Source organism: Cupressus sempervirens, chromosome 3 (assembly GCF_028749045.1).
Source record: "Cupressus sempervirens isolate cs-2001-9-10 chromosome 3, ASM2874904v1, whole genome shotgun sequence".
In the NCBI taxonomy this organism is placed as follows: Eukaryota; Viridiplantae; Streptophyta; class Pinopsida; order Cupressales; family Cupressaceae; genus Cupressus; species Cupressus sempervirens.
The window spans coordinates 1,111,362,351-1,111,380,832 of NC_143120.1; the positions used below are offsets into that span (position 1 = coordinate 1,111,362,351).

The 18,482-nt window shown below is 36.2% G+C and overlaps 1 pseudogene across 1 annotated transcript in view; it reads right to left on the reverse strand.

Annotated features, from left to right (window-relative positions):
• Window positions 1–16,426, reverse strand: part of LOC149570681 (putative inactive purple acid phosphatase 2) — a 48,997-nt pseudogene extending 32,571 nt beyond the window's left edge. Inside the window, exon 1 of the transcript XR_016363006.1 lies at window positions 15,341–16,426. The product of XR_016363006.1 is annotated as a putative inactive purple acid phosphatase 2 (transcript). The remainder of the gene's footprint in view (window positions 1–15,340) is intronic.
• Between the last annotated feature and the right edge of the window lie 2,056 nt (window positions 16,427–18,482).

Genomic DNA, 18,482 nt, shown 5'->3' on the forward strand with positions numbered 1-18,482 from the left:
ATTTGGGTATATATTTATGTGATCAAAATAGCGTCTATTTGATGAGGTTATTGTATCTCAAAGTTTATTCATTCAAGGGTGCACAAAACAATTTTTTAATCCTTAAAATCTCTAAATTTATTGGGTTTTCAAATTTGTCAATTCCTAGTCCTAGTCTGAATCCAAGTCAAAAATTATTTTTCGAGTCCAAGCCAAGTTCAGGTCTTATAACAATGATGAGAACTCTATGTTCTTATATCGTTTTATAAAATTTACCAACTTTGTTCTTAAATTGATGTAATGCCCTCCTTTTCCAACGCCATAGTTTTTGCCCTAAAATTACAACTTCACATTTTCAAGTAAAGAAAGAAATGGAATATAGTTAGCTTATTCCTTTCCACCAAGCCCATGAGCACAAAATGAAAAACCGCCTACCAGCCCCACATGGGGTTACCACTACCCGAATGGAACTTAGGTGTAATATCCCCATCTAATTCCTAAAACAATACTATGACAAATACATGTTCCGGGCATGGAAGGCCTAAGACATTGATAGTTTAGTTGAATCTAAGTTAGACGTCTAACTGGCTAATTAAATTGTTAGTTAGAGGGAAGATGCATTATTTGTTTACTTACTAATTCAGTTTGCAAGAATTATGATCAATGAGATAAAAAAAATTCACATCATGCCCTTCATTGCTTATTAAGGGAAGATGGTCGATTTCTCCAAGAGGCAAGTTTGTGGAAATATACTCTTCATACTTAAAAAGCACTTAAGAGATTGAATACAGCCGAGTAAAGGTGGTATTTATCCACAGTTTGGCAAGGCCATGGAAAACATGAAAAGAAAGAACTGAAAGGTAGAAACAGCAAAGATTATTGCAAGAAACAAGGATCATAATCAGACATAATGAGCAGACTAAGCATAAGCCTCCCACATGAAACTAAAGCCACTATTCAGGAACAGCAACAAAAATTAGACTCACAACAAGGTGTAACAGATAGAATGATCAGGATCATAATTCCAATTCAGAGTCATCCAAATTGCACAATATAGAGAGGTGGTCTAGGCACAGCAATCTTATTATTGAAGTCCAAAGACACATTTGTATTGATCTTATCATTAAAGAATTGAAGGACATATTTTATATCAATAATTAAGTCAAAGTAGCACAGAAATCTGTGAAAAAAGCAATTTGTATAGGACTCATAGCAATCCAACTGCATGATTATAAGGAGATCAGTTGGGAATAGCGATCTTACCAAAGAAAGATCAGAAGCTTATATTCTTGTAATGATTATAAATAAGTGTGGCACATTTGCATATATAATTATCAGATTTCAGAACTGACATCTCTCTTGGACAGAATTAAAATTTGCATCATATAAGGAAGGTCAAATCATAGCATTTCATATTCATGTGACATACACCCATTAAGTCCTTGCTTGAAGTCAATTTTTATACCAGTTTTACATAGAAATAAGTCCGTAATACATTTCCAATCAAGACCACATTCTCTATAAGCATAATTGTTTCACTGAAGTGCAAAATTAGAGGAATTTCCATAAGGGGATATTACATTAGGTGCTAATTGCATCCCTTATATGTATTCCATTGTAATGTGCATGAGGAAATCTCCTAAGGATTTTCCAAATCCATCTCTATTATTAAGTACCATGGAAGATCATACAAGGCACCTCGAGCCTGTCCATCAAGCTCAAGAACACAGAATGAGACCCACCATTCGGCCTCCCAGTCCCTCTTGGGTCACCACTACTCAAATGATGCTACTTGCATTCCTTGCATGTACCATATCCCCCCTCCATAATGGGATGGTTTAATGGTTGTAGGTCTTAAAGGAATCTTCACCATTATTAATCATGCATACATTCCTACTTCCTATCAAATGAAAGCAAGATAATTGATCAGGCAAATCAAAATGCACTATGCATCATATCAATGCCTCAAACAGTATATAAACTGTTGTCTGATTCATTAACTGTGAGACTGCAGATCTCTTGCTCAGTTGCATTCTTATTCCCTCTTCGATGCCTCGCTGAAATCTTTCTATCATGGCCTTATGCTGTGTCACAAGGTTCGCCGAATTTTTGGCATCAAGTTCAAAATTCAGAGAACCCATCAAAATGAAAAAAAAAATCATATAAATTCACATCAAATTCGTACAATCAATAAAATAGCTGCAATTTAAAGAAAGGGTATTTGGCAAAAAAAATTATAAATAAACATTTTCAGTTACTGGTAAAGCACGAGTTTAGAAATGCTCTCTCGATGACGGCCAGGGCAAATCCCGACAGCCATGTTCTGTCATCAATTGGACTCTGCATTGCAAACAGTAATTTATGGTGTGCATGTTCTATCACTATCTGGACTCTATAGCATTGCCCGCCGTGACATCCTGAAAATCTGCAATGAAAACACCATTATACAGCGAGGGGATTATTGGCCTGATTTTTCAGTTTACCTAAAATTTCCAAAAAACCAGTGAAAATCTGGAAGTATTTGTCTAGAATTGCCTTGGGTTTCAAAAATTTTGCCATCCATGTCCAAACCCTTGGGTTTACCTTGTCTTTTCTCTCGTTAAGGGTTTTGATTTTGAAATTTTAATGGGATTCATTAAAACCATGCATATGTTCATATCCCTAAGTTTTGGCCCTTTGTATCTTTTATATTGTTTTGCCCTTAAGTTGCGACTTTGCAAGAAGCTCCCAAGCGCAGCTTCGCTACGTTTTAATTGCCAGCATCGTTTGGAGGAGCGACTGTGCGATAATTGTTTCTTTTCATGATGTGCAGCTTTGTAGCGGTTAGGAAATTTTTTGCGGTCTATGGCGTGACTGGACGATCAATGTTTTTTTGGTTATCGCAGCTTCGCAAGTTAAATGATTACAGTTACATTTTCTATTGCGACTGGGCGACAAGTTTAAATGGTTAAAGTTTTAATGTGTTCACAGCGTTGCAAGTGATTTAGCTTAACCATGGTTTGTAGTCGTGATAGAGCGAAAGCTTTGTCACTAGGTAGCTGGGGTTTGCGTGGAGTTAAGATTTTCAATCGCGGTGGTGCGACCGTTGTGCAGTTCAAGAATGTGTAGGTTTCCAGTGTTTCATCATTGCCATTAGATCTTTCCAGATCGATGGTGGGCGTATGCCCGCATTTTAAAGTTGAATAAAGTTTAAGCAAAGCGGGAATACGCCTGATTGCCATGTGTATCTGTGGGCCCATTTTCAGTTGAAGTTAAGGTTTGCCTTATCGCCTAGTCACAATGGGTTAGTGCTAACCTGGAGTTAAGGCCGCAATACTGTGATTGCCTTATCGCACATCCGCAAGGGTTAATGTTGAGTAAAAATTTTAAGTTGTGGAGTGGCAACCAAGGATGGATATGCAGTTGTTCGCACGGTCGCAGGTCAACTCAAGTGAAAATATGGTCAAGTCACGAAATTGCAAGAGGTTGACATGTGGCATGACGGCAAGATTTTATTGGGTAACAGCGCAGATCAAATAGATGAAAGTTCAATTTTCCAAACCGTCTAATGATGAAGATCAACGATAGGCGTATCCCTGATTCTTGAACATGTCAGACCTTTAAGCAATGCGGGGAAGCACTGTCATGACACCTGTCCCTGCGGTTTAGCCTTTTGAAACACTGTAAGATTGAGCAATTTTCCTATCTGTCAGATCTTGAGAAGATCGACGATGGGCGCTTCCCCAAATCCTGAAAAATGAAAGAACTTTAAAGAAAGCGGGAAAGCGCGGTGATGCCACGTTTAGTTGGTGAGGTCATTTATTTTGTGGGCCACATAAGGGAAACATGTCCGAACAGCTAGAAAGTTGTCAAAACAAGTTGGCAAATTGGTGTTACCTCATTGGATACAGTAAATGACTGTATTACAACAAAGAGAATCTTGTGGAACCGTTGATCATTTGGAGGATCGATGGTTATCACTTCCCCGCATTATAAAGATAATCGAGTTTTAAAGAAAGCGGGGAAGCGACATTGCGACACGGGGACATGTGGGGTCAACTGTTTCGAAGGTTGCCAGGTAATGCTGCGGTGGAGTACATACCAAATGTCTTATCCTAATTTGCCAAGGCGTATTATGTGCATGCGGAGGTGTATGTTGAGTTGGCTCAGTGGGCCCCAAATCTTAAGGTGGATGGATTAATAATAGGAATCTTTCATGATCATCATTCATTTGGAGATCGACACTCGTCAGTTCCCCGCATTATGAAATTGATCAGACTTTAAGCAAAGTGGGTAAGTGAGGTTTCCACACCTGTCCTGTTTCAAAAAAGGGTAATGCAGCCTTTTTGTTTTAAAGCTTAATCGTCCGATTTGATGTAGATCAATGGCTGGGGTTTCAAATTTCGCGGCGCGACCTGAAATATGACTGTTAGAAGCATTAATTCTGATCAATGCAACTTCGTGTGAGACCAAATTTGTCATAAGATTTCCACTTTTCTCATTATTGAACATTAAGGTTACAAAATTCTCAAAGAGCGGAAACATTCAAAGCTCAAAGTGCATTTTCTAAGAGTCACGAATTGCTGCTAACAAATTTTTCAGTGAAACAAAGAGGAAAGTCGGGTAGGTATCAAAACTTCTGGTTAATTGAGAAATCACAGTCACAGTAAGATAATATATTCAATATGCCTCCACGAAAAGATTTCTCAGGAAAAGTAGACTACCAACAAAGGGTTTTACATGATGATTTCTTAGAACAAATGCCACAATTTACCAATGAATTCTCCGAACGAAAAGAGTTGATACCAAAAAAACCCTAGGTTATTGGTCAGTGAGGGTTTCTACGACAAAGCAAATTGGTTGAGGGATGCTGAGACATCTATTGCAGGTTTAGAGTTGTTCCATAAGTGGTTCGCAAAAAGAAAACTGAACACGCCCTTGGGAATTTGACATTGGTAGGTTAATTGTCCCACGAGTGTTCTTTGATGATGACTTACTCGCAATGTTGGCGAAGAAATATGACCCTATATCAAGGATAGTTAAAAATCATGCTAGGGATAATCTTTTTAGGGTTCCGCCTAAGTTAATTAGGGAAGTTTTCAAATTAAACCCTAATCATGCAGTGCATGAACAGATTGACCTAGAGGATTTGCAGACTAGATATGATGCACAGAGGGTATACTTGAGAAGAGGCCATTGAAGAGCATTTTGTCCCATTAGTAACTGCTTCTACCCCAGAGCCATTATTAAAGAAATTTTTCAATCCTAGGGCTCAGGCACTATACTTCTCTCTTTGCAGAATTTTAGGAATAGATGAACAAGATCACATTCAAGGATCCATTGTTCTCATTATTGCTCAAACACTTCAATATGGCATGAGCTCTATTTTTTATTTTGCTACTCTTTTAGCAAAAGAAATTCATGATGGATTAATGGGTATAGCTAAGGCTAAAGTTGATAAACCATTATGTTGGTATTCCATGTTAATGTATGTATGTTTGTATAAAGGAATTACTTTCTTCTCTAAAGAAATGAAGTTGGAATTGGAGAAGGATGGAGAGAGATTACTAGTCCAACTGTGGAGTGTTGATATGACATGGGAGGTCACAAATGCCAGTTTTGTAAGACTTGACAGATATTTTGCCTCCAAGATGAGGATTTTATTGGCTGGAGATAGTCCTAGAATACCTCAATCATTACTAGAACTAATTAGACTAAAGGATTATGCAAAAAGATTGAAGGTAAGTCACAATTGGGGAGACATTATCCCGTATGCAGTATCCACTATGTTCAGAGTATATGGTTTCCTTGGAAAACCACATGTACTGCTATACCAAGTGCCTTTAAAGGTAGGGATTGCTGAACTCCTATGGCAGATAGGATTGCTAGAAGAGAAAGAGCTGATTGGTAGATCCAAAGGTACCTTTTTTCCTCAAATTACTATTGTGCATAATTTTGTTATTGTTAAAAAAGGGTGGAGAAATTTAGAGAAATTTCTGGATAAATATCAGATGGCCCAATCCCATTCCCGATTCATAGATCCTGAGGATTTTTTTAATTTGTTCAAAGAGAGAACAAGAGCCATATCCCATAAGCATATAGTTTACTTCACGGAAGATGTAATTAGAAATCAATTTTCATTGCAAGAACAAGAGGTTAGGAAAGAAAAGTGGAAAGTATACAGTAAGGCGCCAAATTTTGTAAATGTTTTTGAGCCAAAATATGATCCCCTTGCTGAAAAGAAACATTGGAGAGGCAAAATGGATTTGCTCATGAACAATTTTGCTGGTTTTATGCAAACCTTGAATGAAAAGAAAGCAATCTTAACCCAAACTTATCCAGACAAGGCAGCTAAGGTAGAGACTAGATTGGCTAATAGAGTAATCATAACACTAGGCCAATATACATTGCAAAGAAGACCTGGGTATGTAGTGGCAAAGAGTGTGCAGCCTGTACCTCTTTACAAGAGACAGCTTTCTGAGAGCCCACCTGGTGCCCCTACTTCCAAGAGACAAAAACTAGAATAGGGTTCCTCTTTTAGGGTTGAAGAGTATTCCCCCACACAAACTCCCCTTCGCATAGAAGATGAAATATCCTTAAGGGAACGGCTGAAACAAATGGGAGGGGAGAGTGACATTGTGATCACCACAACAGATATAGAGGAAGGAATCCGTGAGGAGCCCCCTATGCCTACATTAGCCCTCACTGTGGGAGATTTTAGAGGAAAAGAGATTGATCCTGTAGTGGAAGAGGCATCTAAGAAGTTCTTAGAGGATGAAAGTTTTGTTAAATCAAGGGCATTCACTCAATTTTTGTGGAGAAGAAACATTTACAATTTTGAGGCAAAATGCAAAATGATTAAAGTAGAGCAACTTGATAGACAGGACTCTGAAATTGAGAAACAGGTCAAAGTTGACCTTATAGAAGAATTTGCATAGATAACCCCTAAAGGGGGTAGGCAACTACTGAAGGATTCGGGAGTTTTGATATTACTTGAGTGGGACATTGCCAATGCAATGATTTTTGACACAGTAAGGAAGGCAAAAGACACCCAATTTAAGAGTGAGGAAGAAGTCTTACAAGCCCACAAGGGGTTAAAGTATAGCGATGACCATCAAACCTTGGTAATATGGTCAATTCAAAAAAGAGATAAAGCCAGAATTCAAGAAGTTTCAGATTCTAAGCTTATAGGCAGTCTTATGGTCTACAGGGCAGATGAGGTGGATAGTGACAGAGCTGCTAGGATGAGCAAAGCAATAGCAGATTTTGGAGTAGTAGTTGCTACCAAAGATGAGAACAAATTCTTAGAATTGAATAATAAATTTGAGGTGTTAGAGGCATATGAAGAAAGAGGGAGGAGAACAAACCAAATGGAAGGAATGAATGCTCAAATGGAGAAACAATTGGGGAAAAGGAAAGTAGGAGAAGAGTCTAGTCAGCCAAGGATTACCTATCCTCCTCGTCCTCCAGTTGCACCTTTCACCACAACTCCAATTATAGAAATGCCAACTACCCCACAGGAACCCAGATTGTATATAGCTGAAGAATTTGAAGAAGAAAAGACTAAATTATGGTCAATGCATGTGGAGCTGGGTGTTCAGTATGAAAACAAAATAAGAGACACGATTATGTATCTAGTAAATAGGATAGGTTGGCCTGTATTTTATGAGCAATTGTCAAAATTAATGGATGTGTGGAATGAGCTGAAAAGTAATGAGGCCACTTTGAAGCCAATTGTGAACAAATGGAACAGTAGGGATAGTGATGTTACTATTTTATGTTATTCAGTTATTAGTCTTTCTTGTGAACAAGTAGAAAAAACATTTGATATGACTAATGGTCTTTTTGATTTTGATAATAAGAGAATTGTGCTACAGAGGAAAATTATCAATTATTTTTCAAAATATCTTGGTAAAAAAAAGTTTTGGGCTTTTCCCTCATGCACTTAAGGCTGTAGATAAATTGAAGGATAAAGAAAAGTGGGCTAAGGAGTTGGATGATTTGATGTGCATTAGATTAAATAAAGTCGTAAGTAAAAAAGATCACATATGATTCGCCAAGACAACGGAGGAAGTTATGCTGGTTCAGATTTTCTTTGATTCTTTCAAAAAGGATTTTGATGAAATTGAGAAATTAGGAGAAGATATCCTGAAGAAACAGCAGGAGATATTGAACTTCAATTGACCAGATGATTCACTTTTCAATAACTGGATGTCAGATCTTGCTCAAGCAAATCAGTTGATATTTGAAGAAACTGATGAAGATGGTGTGGACCCGGATGAGTTACAAATAATTGATGCACCAAAAGAAAGGAAAGAAGAGCAACTAACTTCAGAAAAAAGAGACAGTTATTCAAACTGATGATTCAACAAAAGAACAACCAATTGTAACTGTGGACATGACAATCCATGATGATCTGGAGGGAGAGCAACGAATTGCAATCAATTTCCAAGTATCAGAACTTGATACTTCATGTGCAAATCAGATTGTCCCACAGTTGGAAGGACAACAAATAGAAATGGATCAATCATCAAACGAAGCCCCTCAGCAACATGAAGCCACAACAGCAATGGTCCCACCACAAACGGATAAATGATAAAGATATTTTGTTGTAGGGTGCAAGAAAGTACCAAGCTTTTGTCTTTTTGTAATAGTGACAGTTTGGGCCCCTTTTGTAAAATCTTTTTGTGCTAAGAACAGTTGTCCTTTTCCCTCTCAACTCGTAGCTTGTTGCATCTCATGCTATATAAATGAGATCCCAAGGCTAGAGGAAGAGTCCGAAATTTACATATTTTTTAGTATTATGCTAGTCTTGCATTCGGTCCAAGCAGTCTTGGTGTCAATTTTATGATGTATTGAACCGTAAATCTAAGAATACAAGAACATATTGAATGAGAAGTTGTCATACCTTTGTATTTCTGAGTTTACATTAGTTGTATAATTTTCAAGGAGAATTAATACAAAGGGAATGTTCTACCATATTTGTTTTCTCTAAATTCTATCTCCATTGTTATGTGTTGGTTATGTTGAGATTGTATGAGCAAAGTTTATGCAATTTAATGCAACTAGGATATGTTGTATATCAATTTGTTGTTGCTTTTAATTCAAGGAATTAAGTAAATGCTTCAATAAATTGATAGGATTTCCAGTTATATAAGAAGGATATTCATAAGAATGGGGTTTAGGGTTAATTGCTGATATAACTGATTTTAAGGCAATTAATTAGGTCAAAATTGTTTGGTAGACTCTAAATGCCAATGGATAGGGCACTAATCATTTATTCAATTGCATGTTGAAGAAATCATGGAGTTGCATGAAGCAAAAAACTTTACAATCAAATCAATTTTTACTTTCATGAATGTAAAGTTAAATTGTTGGTCAGCACTTATTTGCAATAATACCTTGTACGTCATTGTTAGCTGCTACTATCAAGGATTATTTGTAAAATTTAGAAGAATTGTGACCATTTTCTGCTGTAAGGGATAGAAGTGAAATAGAAAGAAAATGTTAATAAGCATATGTTGAAGTGAAGAACCATAAACCAGTCATGTATCCACATTATCCCTAAGGTGCACCCACCTTGGTCAGCACTTATTTGCAATAATACCTTGTACGTCATTGTTAGCTGCTACTGTCAAGGATTATTTGTAAAATTTAGAAGAATTGTGACCATTTTCTGCTGTAAGGGATAGAAGTGAAATTGAAAGAAAATGTTAATAAGCATATGTTGAAGTGAAGAACCATAAAGCAGTCATGTATCCACATTATCCCTAAGGTGCACCCACCATTTTCTGCTGTAAGGGATAGAAGTGAAATAGAAAGAAAATGTTAATAAGCGTATGTTGAAGTGAAGAACCATAAACCAGTCATGTATCCACATTATCCCTAAGGTGCACCCACCTTGGTCAGCACTTATTTGCAATAATACCTTGAACGTCATTGTTAGCTGCTACTGTCAAGGATTATTTGTAAAATTTAGAAGAATTGTGACCATTTTCTGCTGTAAGGGATAGAAGTGAAATAGAAAGAAAATGTTAATAAGCGTATGTTGAAGTGAAGAACCATAAACCAGTCATGTATCCACATTATCCCTAAGGTGCACCCACCTTGGTTTTGTTGAACCTAAAGAGTAGAGAATTCTCGTGATTCTGTAAAGTTGGATCCAAATCTGGAGATTTCTTAGTTGAATATAGGAGGTGGCTAACCCTTAGACCAAGACTTATCCTCAAAATCCTAGTATCAGGTACTTGGTTGCTTGGTAGTTTTGAAATACCAAAAGGGACGACCTGCATTTAAACTTTATGTTTGTTTTATTTGTTTTTAAGCTTAGGTTGTCGTTATGTAATTTTTTAATGTTATCATTGTTTATTTATTAATATATTATTTTTAATATTGTAAGCTTGTGTTTTATTTATTTTATTTGTTATTAGATTATTTATTTTTTATTAGCTTTAGTTTGTTTGAATGTTTGATTTGATGTATATAAATTTTATTCAAACTTAGTATTTGTGATTTTATTTTTTAGTTTTAATGTATAATCATTAATGTATATATTTTAATACTTTTATTTATTATTATATTATTTTTATTTATTTTAATTTTGTTGATGCTTTATTATTATTTTTATATATTATTTCATTATTTTTAGTTTTGTTAATATTTTTTTTTTTTTTTTTATTAATACTTTTATTTTTTTTGTTAATACTTTTATTAATTATTTTTGTTTTTATTATTTTTATTCATCATTATATTATAAGGCGAGTTTAATGTCGAACTTTTTTCAATTTTTTTCGTCTTGCCGAACTTCATTGTTGTCAACTCGAATTCGAACTCGAACCTTGTGACTTCGGCCTTGTCTTCTTGCTTCCCTCAAAATATGCGATCTTTGGAGGTATCTGCCCTTCCATAAGGGAGTGTCCTTTGTTAGTGATGCCACTTCATAGCTATTATTCATCACAAACAATTCCTTTATATACTTGATACATTAAAGTGGAATTATTCTTCTATCTTCCAGGCAACCTTTAAGATCTGCCTTAAAGGTTTTCCCTAAATCCGCTTGAATGTCTGCTCTACTTCTGCTTTATATATGTTCTTTGTTCTGCTCAAACTCTGGTTAGATATCTGATTATATATTTTATGTTAGATCTGCTAGAAGTATTCACAAAGATCTGCTTTTCTTAATTGTTCCCCTCTCATACAAGTCTGCTGCAGTACCCATAATATCTCGCTTTTTCTCCTCCTCAAATAAAACTTTCTTTCCTTTATATCTTCCATGTAAAGGAGAGGTCACATCTCATCATTATATCTGACCTTTTGAGAAGAGAGAGAGCCTTTCGAAGTCGACACACATTGGAAGTGTACAACTCTTTATAATTCACTTCCTTATTTCTTATTCCTTTATTAATTTTTTCTTCATTATCATGCAAAATTCATCTTACTTCTCTCCTCTCCCTTTTATATATCATGTTTGAGGAAGACAACTTCAACAATTCATTGACCATTTACTTAACTAAATTTTAATTATTTTTTATTTTATTCCTCTATATAATTTTTTAATCATTATTGTTTATTATTAAATCCCTTAGTTGCCTTCAATTCGGGCACTTGAATCGGATCCATGGATTCTGGATTTCTTTTTCCCAATTATGATTCGTGGAGGATTCATGTGCATATATATATATACACACACTAAAAAATGAGAGAAATATACATAATTCTAAAACCAAATCATTTCATAGTATGAATTTATGATTCTAGTATGGATCTTTGAATCTAGCGTACTTGATAATTGATTTATTTTCACGATTATAAAGAAAATCAACACATGCACATTGAATTACTGAATTTCAAATGAAATTATGATCCTTGAGGAACCTTGGGCTGTGGCTTGGATCCTTGAGGATTCGGGTTGTGGATCCTCAAGTTGTAGCTTGGATTCTTGAGGATCCGAGCAAGATACTTGATGTTGCCTGTGGATCCGTTAGGATCCGCGGGATCCTTGAGGATCTGGGCAGGATCCTTGATTTTGCTTGTGGATCTATCAAGATCTGCGGGCTGGATCCGGATTCGTGCTTGGATCCTTAAGGATCCGAATTTGGATCTGGCATATCTAGGAAGAATCCAGCAACTAAGTTAATAAATCCTATTTCAAGAAGGGGACATGACAATTAATCATATTACAATTGAGAAAATTAACAATGATAGCTATGGATATTACGATCATTAATATTTGACATCTCTAAATTACTTTAATGATAATCCTTTGTGGAGATAAAAACGATTGTTTCTGCATATACCCAAAATGGGCAATGGCACCAATTGCAATTTTACTATGTTCCCCCGAGTTTCCAGGACAGGTTTTTGGGACAGCAAAATTTTTTGGCGATTTTGGGGATGGGGGGGCGGCAAATGGGGACGACTATATATATAGGGAAATTTTAAAATATACACTGAAATTTGCAAATATACATGTCATTCATATGAAACTAGGCACAAATTTGTACAAGCTAAAACATTATAGAACCTTGACATACACCATTTGAATGCCATCTAGGAAATAATAACCAATTTGAGTACTTAATTGTCAATATGCATATCAATATGTGAAATAAAATATTTAAATATAAGTTTAGCAGTGAACAATATCATAAAAATCTGGATATCTAAATATACCCAAAGGCTAGAGGGCTGCCATAAAGTTTCATCATCATGCTCAAGTTCAACATAGAAAACAAAATATAGAAAAATGAAGCAGACTGCTGCTCAAGCTCTTGGAAGCTAAAAAATCACCTCCTCTTCTTGCAAAATGAAAACCCCAGCCAGCTGCAACACACTCCAACTTCACAGGCGAAACCAAACAAATGACAAAACAACCATTTAATGTGGTCTTTTTGACCTTTTAGGGCATTTGGAGGGGCAGAGTGCACTGGACAACCAAGTAGAGACAAACAAAATAAAGTTTTTTGTTCTAATATTTTTTTAAGCTTCACAAAAAACGGGAACGGTCAGCCGTCCTCAATACGATTAGGGGACTTCTAGATGTCCCCCTTCCATACTGGGGACAGCCAGCCGTCCCCTTTTTTTTTCTCCCAAAAGTCCCCAAGTACCGGGGACATCCCCTACATTTTTTGCCTAATTGGGGACGGCTGGGGGATGTCCCCTACCCATCCCCAGGATATCCACATCTCGGAAACATGGATTTTTTGGCCGGGGACCCGTCCCTGGGGTACATAGCTGAGTTTTTCTATTGGAATTTTCTTTCTATGATTGTAAATTTTCTGAAAGTCTCATCATAAAACACACAAGATGTTCATTATTTAAGAAATCATTCTATGTAAATGACCACGTCTATACTCACAGCAACAATAATGGACTCAGGTTACAAGTGGGGCCCTGCCTTTCCTCATCATTGGATAGGCAGGTAGCTCATCGATTGAGCAGCTATTAACCACATCTAGATGTTAGGTTTGAATCTTGCAATTTTAGACATGGTGTCAGAGGCGCCAAAAGTGTTGGAAACCACAATGATGCGCTCTCAAAGAAAATTTATGTCTCCATCCCAACTTCTCATACTTTTGGTTGAAACTGGGTAATTATTTTGCCATTTCCCCATTTATTTCCTATTTCATATTGCTGGTGAAAAAGGACTCACTTTTCATTTGTTTTCTATTCTTAACGTTTTTGGATGAAATTTGTCTTTAATATACTTCAATTTTCTGTCTGGATAGCTCAGGATTTGTCTGCGATTACCAACAGCTTAATATGTATCTGGAATCAGTGTTAAAATGGAGTCAGTTAAACCGGTATGTAGCAGTGAACTTGAGTAATATTACTCGTCAAAAGTAAAATGGATAATTTCCATCATCAGAAATCAAGCATTGTTATGGTTCTCTGGTAGAACAGCTCTAACTGTAAAATTTCTTGAAGTGAAGCTCTAAATAGAAAAAGAAAATTACAGTATTTTGATCTTTACAGGGAAAGGTAATACAGCAGCAGGAGGAATTACTTCTGAAGTTGCCGGCTTGGAAAAAAAACCAGAGGAACTAGCAGTAAGAAATCACCAGGTCCATCAGGCCTGGTTTCAAACTTCCCAGTTCATAAAAGGGATGATTACGAAAATGCCAGTGTGCTAGAAGAGATGGTTCCGTCCTGAAAACAGGAATATGAATGTGAATTCAAATGTTTGACCTCTTCAAGTTCCCATTCAAGACTCTTCCTATATGCACAAGCAGGGCCCTCTGCATCCAGTTGAGGACATGAAGAGGCAAGATTGGATCATTGGAGGCTCGGCGGAACAATCCAAACTTCCCCTTCCAAGCCACAAAACATGAAAGAGGGATTTCCGGGCATAGCACACAGCTCAAGAAGTTGGAGGTACCCAATGCCTAATAGCACTAGGTGGATAGAAAATGCTTGAAAGTGAATTTTTCATATTTTTAGTTGTTTCAAATTTCAACACCTACAGAAGCTTGAAAAATGTTTGTTTCACTTCCAACCACTAAAAAGTAATTTTGACCAATAACTTATAAGCATTATCTTGTAGTTGATTACAAAACACGTTTGCTTCAAATAATTACCAATGTAAGGTGCTTAAATTTGCAGTCTAATTTGATCCATCGTGTTTAACCCTAACTTCCCCTTACATGTGTTTTTTCCAGATTTATTTTGAACCCGGTTACTATGGAATTTCAGAAGTTAAAAGATTTTTAATAGGAAAACTTACAAATATGACCTATATATCGAACCTTGACTTTGCCATCTTTCTCACCAATCATCTTGATGGAGAGATGGCCCCTGAAAATTCCAATTTAAAAAAAAAAATGGTAGTTTATTTATTTATTTATTTTCTTAAATTGATATTTTCAGGGGCCATCTCTCCATCAAGATGATTGGTGAGAACGATGGCAAAGTCAAGGTTCGATATATAGGTCATATTTGTAAGTTTTCCTATTAAAAATCTTTTAACTTCTGAAATTCCATAATAACCGAGTTCAAAATAAATCTGGAAAAAACACATGTAAGGGGAAGTTAGGGTTAAACACGATGGATCAAATTAGACTGCAAATTTAAGCACCTTACATTGGTAATTATTTGATGCAAACGTGTTTTGTAATCAACTACGAGATAATGCTTATAAGTTATTGGTCAAAATTACTTTTTAGTGGTTGGAAGTGAAACAAACATTTTTCAAGAACTAGCAGTAAGAAATCACCAGGTCCATCAGGCCTGGTTTCAAACTTCCCAGTTCATAAAAGGGATGATTACGAAAATGCCAGTGTGCTAGAAGAGATGGTTTCGTCCTGACAACAGGAATATGAATGTGAATCTTGGTGACCTATTCTGGTCTGCAGAATATTAAAGTATGTTAAAAAAAAATCTTTACCTGATAAAAATAACGCTTTCTTGGCTCTAGTCCTCGCATGACCGCATCATGAATGTAACCGGGATCCCTCCATCCCAAACTACTATTAGCAGGCCCATCACACATGTCAGACTGCTTATAAGTGATAGACAAAGCCTCTGCCATCTTGTGTAGCCCTTCCTCTTCAAGCCCATATTTCACATAGCTCTTGAAATCATCCTTGGTAATAAACATGACACGCATCTCGTCTTCATTGGAAGTAAACGCCAAGTGGATCTGAGCTGGATGATTCAAGTTCTGAAATGTGACTACCTGACTTTTGGCCAGTAAATTGGCAGTGGAGGGCAAAGGATTGTGATCTGAATCCACTGGAGTGGTATTTGTAATCTGAGATTTTTCCCAATGGAATATTCTGAACTCGTAAGGAGATCTGAGGTTTATGAGGGGAATATTTGTAGAACAAGAACCCTTTCTCCAATTTGGGCATGACGAGAGAAAAATGTAACCTATGAAATGATCATCTGCAGAATCGGCAGGAGAATAAATGCCCACCCAGTCTAAATATGAAGGAGAAGAAATGCCTTCCCAATGCAGAGTGATGTTATCTCCAGAAGTTTTCAATATCTTTGGGAATGCATCCAGTGTTATACCACGAGCCACACCCACCATCACTACTGTTGACAACAACATTAAAAATTCAACCCCAATGTAACCCATTTCTGATAGCTAAACTCTGAATATAAAAAAAGGCACAGCGGGTTGATTGACTTCAAATTAAAACCCAACCTCATCAAAGATCAGAAGGATAACCATCAAGCAATCAATGAGTCGGGAAGGGGGAGTTTTGACATTTAAGTTAGCTGTGGAACAAATTGCATACGTGTGAAAAAATTGAACAAAGCGTCCATTGATATCAGGTATACTATGATCATGATCGGACGACGAGCTTTATATTTTCAGAGCATCTGGTCTAGGTCAGAATACCTTGCAGGGATGCTTCGGTTTTGCCAATTCGGTTTATAGGAATATTCACCGTGTATTCGTTACTTCTCGGTTTCTTTTCCAAGCACCAAATTCATCGCAGAAAGCAAACTGGGTTTGGGTTTCATCTTCTCCAACGGATTTATATGCTCTACTAGGGGAAAGGACCCACTATTTGAACGGGTTTCAATGGTTGTGATACGAATTGTTTACTTCATATCTACACGTATTGACTTAGGGTCCGTTTGGTCCCTCGAAGATGATAGGAATTAGCTTTTTCAAAATCAGGATTTGAAAATTTGTGCGTTTGTTTCAAAATTTGCAAAATAGAATTAGCATACAGGACTTCCAATTTTGCCTCAAAACCAGGGTTTCCAACTTCGTAAAAAAGTTAGGAATTGAAAATCAAAACGTAGTTTTGTTTTTTAAGGAGTGTAAAAACAATAGATTGGACTACTTTTTGAAATTTGCCTTCAACTCCAAGCTTACGCATAAAAATGTGTCTTCACACGCATCTTCCAAGTGAAACAAACGGTTTTAGTAAAATCCCAAAAATTGGAATGAAGATATACAAAACCTTGATTTGGCTAAACCAAGGTTTGTAGAAATCCAAGTTTTTTAAATTCCACGAACCAAACGGGCCCTTAATGTCTAATTTTTTTTTACAACATTGCACCAATTGTGACTTTAAAGTTGTTAGTATAATGATGATTACCAAAAAATGAATGAAAATGTACCTTTTGTTCTAAAAAGTAACCAATGATGTGATGCCACATCAGCTGTGCAAGTATGGGTACCCTTTTTGCATGACCAATGGTCTCACTTTTTATTTGGATTGTTTTGGACAACTTGGCAAAAAACACGCTGATGTGGCATCATAATTGATGATGTGGATTGGAAAGCTTAGTTATAAGTAGACGACTCACCAAATAAGCTATTGTAGAAAATTAGGAGTGATTTGAAATTTTCATGTAGGATTTTGATCAGCGCAAAGTTAGGGTGTTCAAGTACCGGGTCCTCTCCCCTAGTAGTATTGGTGACAGGCACATATTATTGGAGATTCATTTTGTATTTATTGGAATATTCACCGAGTATTCGTTACTTCTTGATTTCTTTTCCAAGAACCAAATTCATCGCAGGAAGCAAAATGGCTTTCATCTTTTTCAATGGATTTATGCTCTACTAGCCTAGTAGCATTTGGTGACGGGCACATATTATTGGAAATTCATTTTTATTATTATTTAATTCAATCCTCAAAAGTGCTTTGTTGAAAGGATATTAAATTGTATAGTTCAAAAAAAAATTATATAATTATTTATGAATATTAATTGTAAGAAGGCTAAGAATAAAATAAAATAAATAAATTTAAGAGAGCTTGATGTGAAAATAGTTGTCATAAACTCAAATTCAAAGAGAGCATGGAAGAAGGAACAACCACAAGAATCAACAATAAGAGGAGACAGAGATTTTGAAAGGGAAAAACAAAGAAAATTCCTTGTTAATAATATGAATGAGCCAAAAGTCTGAATAATGAAAGAGAGAGGAGAAGAGATATGGAGCCATTAGCTCATTACAAAAAACTACATGATGATGAGAGTGTGTAACAAAGAATGAGAGAGGGGCATCTCTTTTATAGAGATGAGAAGAGGAGTCAAACTCTCATGTGAATGACCACATTCACAAGTGTGTGCATAACAAGTGTCATGATCTTCTTAAGGAGGAATAAACTATTTTCTTTAATAAAGCAATTACAAAGAAGACTTGTCCTCACACATGGACAAGAGGACAAAATACATAAGGGATACATTGGTTATCTCATTTAATAAATACAACCAAAGAAAGATTGCACATTATAACACCTCCTTTAATCTTTACTTTGGGATATTACAACAAGGGGTATCAAACCCAATTTACAAGAAATAAAACTTGATCTTTGAAATGTCTTTGATTGTGATTGATGCAATTTTGATGCTAGTGGCATTAGTTGGCCTTGCCTGTGGTTGTTTGTCTATTAGTAGAGAAATTAGAGACAATATATAACCATAAAAAAATCTACAACACAAAGGTTAGAGATGAGACTTGTGCTTCTCTTCGCCAAAGAAATAGTCTCCAATGTGGTAACCTTCACACAAGCTCAAAAGTAAGGATTAGGAAGCTCTGATACCATGTAAGAAGATTAAGA